We start from the raw sequence: 17,094 nt of genomic DNA, 5'->3' as shown, positions 1-17,094 counted from the left end.
CAGGCACTCTGTAGTCCACGTGATGCGTCCTTGATACAATGCTAACCTATAAGAACTCGTACCAGTTTGTTCCTTGGAGTACACATGCCTGGAATGTCAGACAAGAACAGTACCCTCTGTTTATTAACATCCCTGGCAGGGCTCGACAGATGTCTTGCAACCATGGAAGTTTTTTGGTAAATAGATTTATTTTTGTTCTTTTTTATGGTATGCAACAGAATTATCCATAAGTATTTTAATAGGGCAGCATTATTGTCTTTCATCTGCTCCATTTATGTGACACCCTATATAGACCCATATTATCACTTGATGTTAGAACCCTGTCTTCGAACGTGATTTTTCCTCGTTTACTGGAAGCTATATATAATGTTGAGCAATGACTTGTTGGGAGCAATATTTTCAGTTTTGAAGGAGTTATTAAGTAATCGTTTTCCTGTGCTTGAATGCACAGCCACTGTAAATTTCTTTACAGCAAACTTCTTTCAAGTGCTGCAGTTTTTCCGTTATCATTAACTAGAATCGAATTTAAATTAGTTGGCATCTGATGATTAAAGTCAGAAGCTGCGTAGTTACCATCACAGGTAGTTAACGTTCCGAGACAGTCGCTGCAGTCCTCCACTCTCTACCCGGATAGAAAATCATCTCCACCTCCTGTGATAACCAAGTAAAAAAACTATAGCGTCCACGCATGGTACGTATATATCTACGGTTTCTCGAAGAATATCAAACAGTCGGTTCATAATGTAAATTAAGGCCAGAACTGTGTTAATAATTTTGAAACAGAGGAAGTTTCCCTGCATGACAAACTGTTTGAAACCACCTTATTTCCTCTGTTCGCCATCGCTTCTTAATTGCTTCTGTATTCTTGGGATGTGGTTCATCTAATGCAGTTATCTGGAAGGCTGTTTGTGCTATGCCATTCGAATTTCGCTTCTTTTTACACTTTAAGTGTTTTCAGTGGCCTGTAACACAAGTTTGTTATTGGACATAACAACAGAGTTACGTAACAGTTACAGTTATTACATTAGAATTTTTTATTATTCTTTTGTTTTTAGGCGAGAAACAACGTTTTATTGTAGAGGTTATGTGAGGTTTAATTTCTGCTTACGATTTGTGATCTTTTTGGTGTATATGTGCCGTTGTGGAGCTGCACTTAGAAAGTTTGCATACGCAGTATATTCGATATTCGACCTAACACTTAATTTCCACCGTTGAGTGTGTTTTTGTTTGGTTTGTTTACTTCTTCTGTTATTTGTGTTGTTATGTCTATATGTACTTCAATATTCTTTTGTGTATTTTGCGTAAGTGTGTGCGTGCGTGTGTGTGTGTTTTATATTCAGTTAATATTTGATGTGATTATGTTCTACATTTCTGTTTGTTAACATTTTACTGTCTAACATGGTCAGTGAGTTGTTACTTGTATTGATTTGATCGTTCATCACTTTCTTTTCAATTGCAAGGGCTTTTCTTATGTGAAGTTTTCCTTTAATCTAAAGATCTGTCTTATAGACTGTTCATCCTAAAAAGTACTTTTTATCTTGTTCCGCGTTAAATGGTTCACGTCCAAACTTTATCAGGTGTTCAGCAAGGGTAGATAGACTGTTTCAGGCTTTACGTGTGTTCTCTGTAACTAGTTTGAAGTTACCTTTGCAGTTCTCACAGTCTACGAGTTATGCATCAGTTCTTTGCTATTTATCTGATTTTTTTTTTTTGGTGTTCCTAAATCTTGACTTGAGTGCGTTTCTTGTTCAGTAGACTACGTGAAATCCCGGTTTCTGTAGCGTATTTACCATTCTGTAGGATGATTTGAATTTGTGTGTTACAGTGCACCCTTTTCTATTGTGAATCATGTCACATGTATTACTTTTATATGTGTTTATGTGTGTATACTATAGCATCTGCCTTGTTTTGTATGGATTGTGTGTTTGCTATTAATTTTCTTTTGTTTTGATATTTTGGTTGTCTTCGTTTTATATAATAGTTGTATCCACTACTTTTTCTGTGAGACGTATTGTTTCTAATTCTTTTTATACTTTTCTTTGTTGACCAGGATTTTGCACAATCTATGTATTATATGTTGGAATGTTTTTATGGTTTGTAGTTGGTTTAAAGAGGCACTGATAAGGGTGACTGCTGCTGTTGCCTTTCTGTACATATCACATTCTTGCTCATTTTCATCTCTATTTTTATGTCCAAAATATCTTTGTTTTTATGTTTTCTTTCTTAGGTGACGTGATTAACTTTGTATACACTGTTTACAACTGCACGCAGTTGATTTCATTCGTCTATTGGTTTATCTAACATTTAGATTATATTAACCACAAATGTTTAACAATTAACAAATTTGTATGCTATCTTTGAGATTATTGTATAAAAGACTGTATTTTCGTTGTGATTTATAAATATTTTTGCCAATCGTACTGATTTTTTGGGATCAAACTGATACGCCATATTATTGTAAGTACTTTTCCTTTGCAAGCTGGAAACTATTTCAACTATTTCGATATCTGATTATTTGATGTCTTTTATTACTTCTCCAATATTACAATTGGATGTTTTTTTTTTTTTTTGTATGTGTGTAGGTTCCCTTCGATTACTTTTATTGCATCTAGAGTTGGTACTGAAGTGCACACATTGTCCACATTAAAAATGTGTGGAACTGTTTTGCAATGTACAGGTTCTTATTTTTGCTGCACGATCATTCAGGTATTCACTGTTTAGTTATTCTTAATTTCTTAGAGTTGTTCTATGTTTCTGTATGTTGTGTTTTGCCACATAGTATGGCGTTGATCATTATATTCATGACTGGTCAAAAGGAATATTACGTTCATGAATTTTGGACTGGCTGCTGACCTTTTGTGTTACGTGTTGTTTCTGTTTGTCTGTGAATGTACGTTTGATGTGCATGAAGTACTTTTATGTTAGTCTGGAAATCTGCCATTAAGTCAGATTTAATTTCTTTATGTCGGAGGAGAACAATTCTTAGACTTTTTCTTAGTTTTTATTGATCAGCACTTAAATGTTCTGTTTATCGACTCTGGTGACAGAAGTGCTTGGAGTGCAATTTTGCTTTTACTCTTCTTGTGGTGAAGTGCCTTATTGTAGTGAGGCAATTTATTATACACTTTCTTTAGAGGTTGATCAAGTTGTTTATTTAATTTATCACCAATTCCCATTTTGGCCCTATATTTACAATGTCATCAGCTTGTTTCTCTTCCTCTAATAGGATGCTTAATGTTTGTATAACCAGATTTCCTACGTGATACTTGTCTTGATACTGATACCGTGATCGACCTCTTTCTCAAATAGTCATGTTTAATTCTCTGTTACTTATGTACCTGAGAGGTCTACAACTTTTGAGTTCAACATGTGGTGATGCATTTTTACTTTGTTGTATTTATATGCAGCTCCTGTTAATTGGCAAGTGTTTTAATTTTGTACATGCATTTGGTCAGTGTAAACTGAAGTGTTGATGTTCAGATGCGTTCAGTTTTCCGTACCATAAAAATCACCGCTGTTTGTTGTCAATTAATGCAGATTACTCGAGATGTTCGTCATACAGCTTGCTGCTAAGCATGGCTTTCTTGAAAAAGGGGCTTCTTCATTTTAATTTTTCAGTTAAGTCTCCTTTTCTGCAAAAGATTTCGATTTTTGTGGTTACAATGATATGTCTCCGACCTGCATGTGAATGTATCATGGGATTACATTACTTATTTTGCATATTTGATTCAGTCTGATGTGCTGGGTAGTTCTGTAGTATTCTTGATACTCAAGAGATAGAGAAGATACCTGGTACAGCTGAAATGTCAACATTTTTTGTGATGCTTTTCGTCATTTCGTCGTTGCTTCTATGTTCCTGGGAAATGATATGTCTAATGCTAAAAAACAGGAGCACCTGCGTTGTCATATGCATTTCGCTTTTTTTTTTCTTTTTTGTACGAAGAACATTCAATGGTCGGTAATGGAAGTTGATTTGTACATAAAACTTTCATATAATAGTGACAATGTTGTCCTTACACTACAGTCTTACTTTCATACTTTTTTTGTTAGAAACAAAGTTTTGTAGCACAATTTTTAATGTTTAAGAACTATTTGTTTCTACTTACTATTTAAGGCTTTAGCAGCACCTTTTTGCCCTCCTGGACTTGTATTGAGGTTGTTTGCCAACCCAATACGTTCGATTTTCGGGGTTATATGAACACATTTCGGCTAAACATCTCACATTTACGGTTCACAGACATTTTTTTTTTTTTTACTGTCGCTCTGTGTTTCTCATTCATTTGTAATGACTAACATAATCAGTGAGTTTTTACTTGTACTGATACGGTCGTTTATTTCTTTCTTGTTCATTGCAAGACTATTTGTAAGTGGAAGATTCGCAAAGTATAGTGAACAGGGGAAGTTATGTGTTAAGTAGAAATGTGTCTGTAAAACTCCAAAAACCGAACATTCTGTGTATGTAAACCGTAAGTAAAACTCCACGGTGGCAGATATACAGTGAACAGAAACAAGCGGTAGTTAAACCTCATAAAAAAGTGCTACAAAAATCAGTTTCTCACATAACAACGGAAGAATAACAGAAAACTGTAATGTAATACTAAAGCTTTATTTATCATATAATGTGATTATTGTACCATTAGTTAAGTTTTTCTGTTGGATAATGAAAGAAGCGAACGTGCCTCTCTCTGAGCCACTCCGACCGATAGGTGTCGAACTAGCGGCAGCAATCCTCGTTCTATATTCCTCACCAAAAGTTTTGGCTTGCAAAAAATTTTCGAGGTCTCTTTGTACAGAATATTTTAAATTCTTTTCTCAAATCTCTCTTCGCAGTTAAGCCTTCACACTCCCCTAGATTGGGAAATTTAAGAAAGTCAGTATAGGCGTTTGGTGAAATAGGGAAATTTTTTTAACGCTTGGGTATAGAACGATGGAAACAATTGGCAAAAGGCGATCACAACCTCCAAACTAGCAAATTACGGATATGCTGTCTCCGATCTTTCGCTGCAACTGTTCGCCATTGTTTCTTTCATCGCATTTCACGCCATCTCCACCCTCATTTTCGTTGGCCCCTTATGCTTTTCTCTCCAACGGCCGCTGTCTCCTACCACTGTCTCCTACATCTAATTTACATTGTCTCTTGTACTAACAGCATACCCCACTGCCACTACCACCTCTTTCAATTAAAATGTCTCCTTTTGTCATCTTTCCCAATGCCTGCACCATTCCTCAGCAATTCCAAACCTCTGGGGGTCTACCTAATTGTCCGCTACAAGGTCTCTACCGATGTCTCTTTTTCATTTTCACAGTCTACTCACACTTAGATCTTACTGATACTTACTCTATACATCCCTGGTTTTGTTTTACTACACTGTCTGTCACCGACCATAACTGTCTCCTCTCACTTTGATTTCCACCGCTATTGCCTTCATCTATCCATCTATCTCCTCCACTACAACTTTTATCTCCCATCATTACTGTCTCATTCTCCGTCACTGGCACTTTCCCGATGTGTTGGACCGTCTCTGTCTCCCTGCTACTCTCTTTCAGCACTGAAAGTGCGAATATGTTCGCATGCCAAGATCTTTGGTGAGGAAGGCGGCATGAGGATTGAGGCTGCTGGTTCCCCACTTACATGCCAGAGTTTTTTGAAGTAGAATATATTCGCCTTTTCTGTGCTCTTTTCTTTTACCTGCTACAGCAGAATGTGATGCATACGTGAAATAAATACTGTAAGTATAGTTTTGTCAGTGTCTTTGCATACTTCGAACCACTTTTACGCTTTGATACATATAAACAACCAACAAGTACACATATTGAAAGGACAACGCCAAATAGATTTCTTTGCACTTTTCTGGATGCTCTGCTCATCCATCACAATTAATCGAAGACGATACGTATCTTAAAGGAATAAAATTGTTACTAACATTACTGAATTTGTAGTCTTTCCAGATCTACATAATGCCAAGCCGTGATTGATGCATTCTTGGCGAGAGCAGTTCTCGCAAATCGTTGTCAAATTCCATCATTTTAGGTCGCACTGTAGCTAATTCTCCCCCTGGGGCTTTAGGTATTGATGAAGTGACATGACCTCCTGCATTTTGATTTGTGTATTGTAGCAGTGCTATTTTAATGTAGCATGGGGATTTCCGTGTCTTGCAGGACTGAAGGTACTTATTTGTACCTGGAAACAAACAAAAAATTAATATGGTAACTGCCTTTTTTTCTAGGTGATAAGACTTAATGTCTACCTCTCGCACATCACACACAATTTATATTATGCTTACACTAAGCCATGATGTAAACAGCAAAGCTATTTTGTTATTGTAATTTGTTGACCACACCATTTCCTTTTTCTGTTTACGAGACATGCTAATCAATTCTAATGTGCTATGCATGGTAATATGGTGAACAATATCTGAATACGACTTGAATTTATTTTTCATTTTACCTGTTGAACTCCACATCTGTAATAGTTTCGTCCCTACTCACTAGGCTGTGTTGAACTCTAATTGGAAAAATCTCTTCCTTTGAGAACTACAATTTCACTGAAAGTGGACTCTCCCTTAACTTTGATTAAACACATTATATACAGGCGCGTAGAAGAAATAGAATATCTCCAGCAATTAATGAACCATATAAGTGAATCACTAGGGTAGAATTTAAGTCTAGAATAATAGCATAGGAAACTGAAACAAACGCAGTATATTTGGAGAAACAAATGATTTTATAGTAGTCGAAACATATCTGAGTAAAAAAAAAAGAAAGATATCATTAGCTGCTTGGTACCTAATCAGCGATGGTCCATACATTTGCAGGGCTGACTGTATTGTGTCAACAGTTTTATGTCGCAGGGACCTAATCATTTATCTAAAGACAATACTCGCCGTAGTTGGAGGGTCCGAACGTACAGCTTCTTTTATGTCCACTTTTTAGAGCATTAATGCTGCCAAGTGTGATCGAAACCATGTCTGACGCATGCTGTATGACAATGTAACAGAAAATTTGCTGTATATTGTTAAGATATAATTGACATTCCATTTGGAAGTACCTTGACAGTGCCGAAATTCGTTGTTACCGTCAAGTGAGATACTCCTACACAAATTCCTTCTGTCATGTTATATATACTGGTTCTTATAGTCACGTTAGCTTACGCTCTTGTTTCACTGAATAAACATAAAAATGGGCGTCACACCTGAAACATGTTACACTTGACGGAATATTAAAGAGGCACTTTTAATAGCTGAAGTGGTGTCAATAACTCATCAAACAAAGTTATTTCATGTTTTCCACAATACACAATCATAGAAATCATACTTTCTTGGCAAACACGGTTAAAAATTAGTAACAGGAACATCCTAACTTCCCAAGGGTATCTTCCCAACGTCATTTCAAATATTACTTGAATGAAACAAATTAAACTACTTCGCAGTTATAGTAAATCTGAATAAAAGTAATGACAATTTTACTCAGAAAACTTTACCCACACGATGAATGGAACTCAGCTAGAAAAATTGCACTATATTAATCGCTTACGGAAACTATTTCAGTCTTGGTGGACAAAAAGAGTTCTTGAGGCGCATTGTGAATGGCAGCATAGGAAATAGCACTGTCAGTGTGAGCATGGAATTCAGAGACCGTCATCTTTAACCGCACCATAACGTTGTTTTTCTAGACGAACGAATATCTTCATGCTATCTCTGAAATGGTATCCATTTAGTTCTCCCTCTGTGAAATTAATGTCGAGGGCTCTCATAAATTTACGTGATAACAACGGATCCTTTTCGTTTCACCGAGGCATACACGAGAAGAGCGAATATAAGATCTCAGGTCATATAATGATACACAGTTTTCTTGCTAAATGTTACCTAATTTCCTCTGGTTTCACCTTTTATGATAATATGAAAGGTTTGGATCCATTTTTTTAAATGATCGCAATAAAAAAGTGTTACCGTTATCTACGAATATGTTTTATTTGGTTTATATTGCAACAAAACAGATTTAAAAATGAACCAAATTAAATAAGTAGATTCTTCACTGTACAACAAATGTAATATGACGTAAATAACTTCGGGTCCTGCGCAGAGCATATGAGGCAAACGTCGGTCGTAGTTACATTTTAAATTAGCTATCATGTTCACCCGTGACTGCGTGCGATCTCAGTATCCTCTGTATTTTCATTTGGTGTAGTTAATATTTAATGGAACAGCTCAAAACAGGATAAAATCTTTCACGACAAACATTTATTTTTAATGTGTTCGCTCAGTGCAATTAGGACCGGATGAATGATGAATGCGAACTTGAGACACAGGAGTTATAATTGAAATATGCACGTTATGGTTAGCGCTAAATGTATTACATGATCAGTGCTTTTGGTGGACGAGATGATAGATTCACAATCCCGCTTTTATATTACGAGATGCTAATTAGTACGTAATGGAAACCTCAATTACAGGTTTAATCATCAGCCCGAGACCATGAGAGTACTACGTACTCTGTCACATGTTCCATTCACAGCAACAGTTTTGCTAATGCTGATTACTGTTGTGAATTTTGTCATGGGCTTTGCGCATATATAGCGCAGCTTTGAAATGAACGAGAAATTACTTCAAAGCAATAGATAATTATGTGTTTCATTTCTCACGCGTTTTTTGGTATATCTTGGCTAATTAATACTCATGTCTCCTTCCCTAATATGGAAGTACGAGGGAGATACCAATAGTACTGATCGATGTATTAATACCTGTAATAGTAATGTTCTCCACCCTTCTCATAATTTCAAAATATTACATCTCCAGGAGGGCGATAAAAAACTGTATATCGTTATATATGTTTCACTCATTAATAGTATTTTCTTTTATATTGCTACCTAGGCATTCCTAACGCATTCTTATTACTTCTTCCATCCAGCCTACGAGTAAATGGCTTTCAAAGTAAATTACTTGCAGGTTTTTCTTTCACAGGATGTTGGTGTAAGTAGAAAGGGATAACAAGATAGCTGCTCTTGGTTTACTTTGATATCATGTTGGTATGCTTATATATTAAAGACTATGAGCTTAATTTTCCACCTGGTAGTTCAATAACTTCATTCTGTTTCTAACGTAAAATTGATACGAAATACTGATATTTTGGAGTCAGAATGACATGTCATGGAAAGGGATCAGTTATTATGATGAACAGTTTCAGGCTCTACACCACAATATGCAGACTAGTGCTATGTTCTGTAAGATATCTGAGTGACCAAGGAGGTACACGAGGCATGTTGTTTACGTCTCTCTCATATTCTTTAGAGGACTGTTGTTAGAGTTTTAACACTGGTGTACAGTGCGTGGCCAAACTCTCGAGGTTGGGTGATATGCCAGAATGCTGAACTGATGGCAGGTCGCTCTACTGCCGAAACTTCAGCAGTCACTTGGACTTTATCATAAAAAGGAGGTATTGTTTCTAGAGGGGAACGGGGGAGGGGTACCCTAGAGTCAACTTACACCACCATCTCTACTTGCTCTCTCTCCTTGCTGTGTTTTGCGTTATCTTCGGTGTTCCACATTATCAACCGTAGTAAGATCAGCTAAAAATGAGTTCTGAACGTTTTAAAATCCATTTTATAAAACGTCGAAGAAACTGCTCTCTTTGAACAGCTGTTGTCGATTGAAAGCAACCTTTAACCAATGGGAGTAGATAAAAGGTCACACATCTATTTCTGTCAAGATCAGCGGAAGGAAATACTTAGTGGTGGAGGTACGGTACACTTACAATTCATTAGGTGGAAACACCTCTGCTAACGTGGTTGGCGTGATCTTCACCCAATAGTTTCTTTTGTTTTATTACACTGTCCACTCTTTCTGTCAATTCTGGACACTGTCTTTAGAATTCATCACAGAATTAAAAACACAGTGCAGGCAAGAAGTAAACTGTAAGCCCAAGCAATATATATTCTGGTTGCTCTTTCACCAACTTTCGACTTAAACAAGCCCTGCCTAATGACAACGGCCGATTACTTCAGAAACGTATTTTTTTATGCAACTACATTACCTTCGAGTGGCAATATTTCTGAACAAGTGCTGATTTGGACTACTTTGGGAAATTTAGTGGGTCTGCCAGGATTCACTGTGTTTGTAACGAACTGTGTCACATGTCCCACTCACAGCAACAATTTTACGAATGCCTGTTACTGTCGCCAATCACGCCGTGCACGTTGCACCACAGCTTCCAAATCCAACGACATACATGGTCACACATTACAGCACAGTACTGGATTTAAGCAGCTTTTTACGTAAATCTTAGCTAATCCATCCAGAGATCAAGCAGATGAGAAGGAATATCTGAAAGGAGTAGACTGTATACGCACGATGGGATTGATGGCAATTCTGAATAAATACCAAACCGATAATCACCAGGACTAGAAGGAAAAAATTCGAACTGATTAAACACAGAGGAATTTCCTTAGAACTGAGACTGCTACATCTCTTTAACAGGTTTTTGGTAAAAAATGAGATACCAGCGAACACGTCATTTGAGTATACACTGACGCGAAGTACAATCGCAATAGCAAGATGGAATTTTTCTACATAAACTAAACTCCATAGCCGTGTTTCTACATCAGAAACATGATGTCTGTTAAGATTTCGTGCCAGTCGCACAACAGTGGCGGTAGTAGCGCTACTATCAGGATGAAAACCAGGTTTCCTTGAAATATACTTTGTAGCGGGCGTGATTTTTAGTTACCGTTGAGACTGATCGTGGTGAGATAATGTTAGCCAAGAATGCCTTTAAGGCGACAAAGAGTCCATCATCAACATCTCAATGGGTTTGAACCACGTCGTATATTAGGGCTACGAGAAACTGCAGGTTCCTTCTGCTATGTTGCAGAAATACTTGGTGGTAATGGAGCTACAGTACATGCTTGCTGGCAGCGGTGTGAGATTGTACGGCGACAAGAAGACCGGGTATCGGACGGCCACGTGGCACTACTGAAAGAAATGATTACCATTTTCGGCGTATGGCTCTGTCGCACCGTACTTTATCTGTAGCGGAAATTTGAGCAGCTGTGAGTGCTACAGTGACACAACGAACTAAAAAAATTCGGTTACCTCAAGGACATTATCGAACAGATGCCCTGTGGTGTCCATTCCACTGATCCCAACACCATCACCCCCTCCTTGCCACTTCAATGGTGACAAGAGATGGCTCACTTGAGGTCTGTTGTGCTTTACGATGAAACTTGGTTCTAGGCGGTACCAGTGAGGGCCGTGTGTAGGTTAGGAGGAGGCCAGCTGAGGACTTGCAGGCAATCTGTCTGCTTACTAGACACATGAACCTAAACCTGGAGTTATGGTCTTGTATGAGATTTCATATGAGAGCAGGAGCACTCTCGTGGTTATCCAATACACAATTGTTGCTAATTTGTACGTCAGTCTGGTGATCCGACCTGTTGCGTTCCAGGGGTGTTTCCCGACAAGACAATGCCCACCCAACTACCGTTGCTGTAATCCAAAATGCTCTATGGGGCGTTGACATTGCCTTGGTCTAACCCCCATCACCAGATCTGTCTCCAGTCGAATTGGGGCATCATCGGAAGACAAGTAGTGTTTCATCCACCATCAGCTTTAACTGTCCCTGTATTGACCGACCAAGTGCCACGGGGATGTAATTTCATCCACAAACAGACATTCGGTATTTGTACAACAGAATGCATGCATATTTGCATGCTTGCATTCAACATTCTGGCGGTTACACTGCTTATTAATGTACCAGAACTTCACAGTTACAATGGCTTATGTAGGGCTTACCTGTGATACTGCAATATAATCACTGAAATTTGTTACCTAGCAAACGTATTCCTGAAATTTCATAGCTCTACATGAACTACCTTTTAGTGTTGCGATTTTTTCCGTCAGTGAGTGATAAAAGCGAAACAATTAATAAATTTAACTACAAGACTATCAGTATTCCGAGTACAAACCAACAGAAAAATAACAGATGAAAGACTTAGAAATATCTAGGATATTTAATGGAGGAATAAGCAGTTTGTGAAAGGAAAGGTCATGCACGTACGATGTTTTCCCACTGAAACGGATAACACAGTGGGGAAGATAAATCAATCTGGAATCCCACCTAGAATTTGTGGCTTATGAAAAGGTATTTGATAGAATTCACAGAGGTAAGCTATGGCAAATCATGGAGGAATACCCTAAAATAAGTCTGATCTGTCGTAAAATGTCCGTATATGAACACCAGAAATATATTCTACACGCGTAAAGTGGTAACAGCGCCAACGACCTTGCCGCAGCTCTGTCGCGCGCTGTTGGTAAGCGGGGTGCACTCAGCCTTTGTCAGGCAAACTGAGGAGCTACTTGATTGAGAAGTAGCGGCTACGGTCTCGGAAACTGACATACGGCCGGTAGAGCGATGGGCTGACCACATGCCCTCCATATCAGCATCAGGTGACGTCTACGGGCTGAAGATGACTCTGCGGCCGGTCGGTACCGTTGGGCCTTCATGGCATGTTCGGGAGGAGTTTAGTTTGGTTTTTTAAAGAGATAACACCTGAAAGACATCCAAACAAGGTGAGAAAGGAATTCTGCTTTTCACCAATGTGAAAGGGTGAAGGCGTGAAAGCATTTCTGATACAGATAAGTATCTAAACAAATCGCAGCCGCAGTGGTTAAAGTATGTCATGCATTGCGAAATGGCACTATCCAAGATGGGTGCGAAAGCAGCTGTGGTTGACCAAGCGCCATAGATTGCAACGGAGAACAACAGCTGCGGAGATTTGTGCTGTAGAGCAACTGACCGCCGAGATGAACCAAGGGACTACCAGCACTGTCCCCTCGACGACTTTTGCTGCAGCCTCAGGATCATGCAATCGTGCCGAATGCTTTAAACATCGGCGATGGTTACTAGAATTTTCACTCGAGTACCGTAACTCGACGTCGTGTGAGTAGCGACTGGCGACCTTATCAGTCGAATCACGTTTTATACTCTATCAGGCTGATAGCCATTGGCGTGTATGGCCCTGCAAGAATCTTCGTGAGGGTCCAGACGGGAGGAGGGAGCGTCATGATCTGGGGAATGTTTCCTTGGCATGCCCCATGTGATCTGATCATACTGTATGGCACAATGGATCAACACGTGAATGAATCTATTCTTGGGGCAATCTCCATCTTTCTATGCATTTGTTTCTTACTCGTCACGATGGCATCTACCAGCAGGACTATGTAAAGAGTCACACAGCTCCCACTATACGTCCGTAGATCGAAGAGCAACATGATAAGTCTATCGTACTCCCCTGGCCACCAAACATACCCAATTTAAACCAAATCGAGAATTTTCAGTGGCAATAAAATTCACCATCTGCCGTGTACTTTAACATATTATTTTATTTTATTCTGAAAGCAGCCAGTCTCGGCATTTAATTATGCCATCTTCAGGCCCCATACTCTTCTAACTAAATAACCGAAGCGTATGGGGCCTGAAGATGGCTGAAACTCGTTGCCTTCTGGATAAAATAAAATAACACAACACCTTAAAGCACACTGCTGTTGGTGAATTTTATTCACATTGACTGTTACTTAACCAGTCCATGTTCCCTGGTCATTATGGACCAACAGAAATCGAGAATTTGTGTGACCACCTCCATCTGGCTGTTTGCGCCATGGATTCTCAACAGAGAAACCAAGCGCAGCTGGCCACGGCACCCTCTACCAGGCACTGTTTTGTGAATAGCAGAGTAATCACGTAGATGTAGATGTAGATGCAGATGTAGATGGGTTCGACATGGCACACATTCCAGAACTTCACTGACCTCCGAGCTACACGTCTTGTAACGGTCTGCGCTGCAAAATGTGGTAATCTGGGCGTTTGACAGATGGCCATGTTAATGAGAATGGACAGTGTAGATGACATGATCAGTGAATGGAAAAGAGATATAACACCATCAGGCATAAATACCGGGAGGAGTAGACATATCAACACGATGTTATTCACTGATGACGAAGTTATTATACAAGGCAGCGAAGATAAATCACAAATGACGTTACAAAGTCAAATGGGTCTGAGCACTATGGGACTCAACATCTGAGGTCATCAGTCCCCTAGAACTTAGGACTGTTTAAACCTAACTAACCTAAGGACAGCACACACATCCATGCCCGAGGCAAGATTCGAACCTGCGACCGTAGCGGTCGCGCGGTTCCAAACTGAAGCGCCTAGAACCGCTCGGCTACACAGGCCGGCAATGACGTTACATAAACTAAATGAAATAAGCGCCACCTGCAGTATAAATATATTTGTAACATTTTTAGATATTCACCCAGTATGACCAAAATCCGTCCTCGATAATACACCGATGGAACATGTAGGCAGTTCCCAGTATTTAGGATGCGACAAATCATATAAATATATAGATATACAGAAAAAAATACGTACCAGCGTGCGTGTGGAACTATTAGCAGAACACTTAAGAGTAACAGAAAGAAAAGGTAACCACTTAAATTTTATAAAATCATGGCAGTCCCCACTACATTACATTGGGCTGAAATTTGGTCGCTGTAGAACAATGATTTACAAGAATTAAGAGTGAAACATCTAATATATGAAAATGGCGGTGCAAGGGAAGACAAAAATGTAATAAGGGAAGAGTTATGGAAGCAACCAGTAACAGGAAAGGTAGTCTACTATAAAGACAAATAGAACGATCATGTACTTCATATGGTACCACAGAGACTTCCTAAGCTAGCAATAGAATATAAACTACAGGGCAAGGGAAGTGTGTAAAGAGTGTAGAAGAGATGGTAAGACCAGACAAGGCACTAGGCATAACATGGAGTAGTAGAAGACTAAGTAGATATTGGCAGATTTACACGCATCTCTTCTCTACTTGCATGAAAGTACGAGTGAACTACAAAAAGCACACTTAGATTTAGTAATATTGTTGCAACGCTCTCTAACGAGTTTCGATTTATACAAAAATTTTCGTTTACTCTGTACGTAAATGTGTATCAGGAGAGGTGACATAAAGACAAGTGGTGGAAAACAACCTCGCTAGTAGATTGTGTAGGCACAAATGGAAATATGTAGTTACAGCTTTGTATGAAATACTCGAGATATTCAACAGGTAATAATGGTGTTGCTTCTGTAGCGATGGAAGCAATGGAGATGTGAGATGCTTGAAGAATAAGAACTTGCAGAATAAGAACTTAGACATTTGATGAGCAGATGATGGTTAAAGTAACAGCTATAGCAAGCAGAAATCTACAGGTACCAGTATTCGAATGCTGGCCCCTATTTTGACCAGAACCGAAATTTTCCTGTAAGTCAGGCCTGAAGATGGCGTAGCAAATGGCCGAAACTGGTAGCCAAATAAAATAAGTTTTGAGACTAGACGACTGAAAGGTGTTTGATATAACATTCTATGTCAAACAGCCGAATCCCGCAACGATCTCTGAAAAGATGGACATACAGAGATTAAGTCCCATTGTTATTATAGCATTGTATTGTACAAAAAGTTGTGTTCATCTTTATCCACTATTTGCCATCGATTTCAAAAACCGAAAGACTTCATTCCTCAGGCACAAAATGTGAGGCTGGTCGTGCACAGCACAATACTATTAAAGGGCTACGTTTTTCAAAAACCTTCTTGTGGGCATGTAGAGTTACGTGGTGTCAAAACAAATTGCCTGCCCTCAGGCGCTAAAGTTGCAGTGGAGCTTCACTCAACTAAATAGGTGTAGAAGTATCTGTACAGTTAAATTTCTAAAGTGCTCAACAAAGGTGCACAGGAGGCAACGAGGGTTTGGCCTAACTGGGCAGTCTTAGGGGGGGGGGGGGGGAGGGGGCGGTTTTACTCATGCACATGTAAATGTCACCCCATACTCCCCCCTGATCAAGCTACAGGAAGGCACGAAACAGCAGGGCTGAAAAATCATTAACGCCGTTTCCTGCTTAGACTTACATTGAAATTTCCATTGCTTCATCCAAGTAATCTTCCGCAGCAGATGTGAACGACCATTTAGATTTGACACATTTCAATTGTGGAACAGTCTTGGTAGCACAGTTCATTATTAAATGCTACACGTTTCGAAACATCGTCAGACATAGGTTATGGGATAATGTACAGAGATTATGAAAGTAAGTAACACATAAAAGTGTAATACACGATTAGGACAAACCCTGTATGCGCTATTATTTTAATTCCTACATGTACTTTTAGTTTTAGACTCAACAAACTGAGAAAATTGACTGTATATAATAACAGAATTCTTATTTCATAAATAAGCCATGTGGTAATATAGTGAGTGTTAAACTGGCTATAGCTTATTAAATGGTCAAAGCAGTAAACAACAGATGTCGTAATCATTAACTGCAGACTATTCACATCGACGAATAAATAGATTTAAGATTTCTTTCTCTGCAAAACGACATAAGAACTTTCATGGAAGAAGATACTTTAAATGCCGTCGTTGGCTACAACTAAAATGACAAAATGTTTACCGATCTATATCAAGGACACAATTTAAAGTTAAATGACAATAAAATGTACATCGAAGTATAACAGTAACACAGCAGGTGGAAACTATTCAACTACATGAGCTTCGTGTACATGGGATGCCAGTTATAGCACGTGTTGCTGCACCCATAAGTATATTAATACAAGAAGTTCCAAAACGTATGCGATGAAATCTAATACATGTGACGTAACATCAGAGACAAAAGTATTAGATTCTATCCATCAACAGCATCAAGGGTGTTTTCTATTTTTACTTTTTTTCATGAATGAATTGTACGTCTTGGCACTAGTGAATAAATATAAAATCTTACTATTCCCATTTTACTCTTAAAACGTGAATAGGTTATCACAGGCAGTTACTACTGACGTTTCTTAATAAACAATAATGGGAAAGTTAGTACAAGCAGTAGTAACGACAGTTCAGTATGTGTTTTTTTTTTTTTGTTAAAAAAAGAAGGGTCGGTACTGTACTAATTGTGTGTAGTGTATGTATTAGAAAATAGTGGAAGTGAGAATATCATTACTGTACGTAACGCGGTGTAGAAATTCAGGCTACAAAAAGATTACAGTAAAATGGTTAAAAAGAGGAA

This window comes from Schistocerca nitens, chromosome 5, assembly GCF_023898315.1.
Source record: "Schistocerca nitens isolate TAMUIC-IGC-003100 chromosome 5, iqSchNite1.1, whole genome shotgun sequence".
NCBI lineage: Eukaryota > Metazoa > Arthropoda > Insecta > Orthoptera > Acrididae > Schistocerca > Schistocerca nitens.
The sequence above is the reverse complement of the archived record's forward strand: the minus strand, read 5'-3'. Positions refer to the sequence as shown.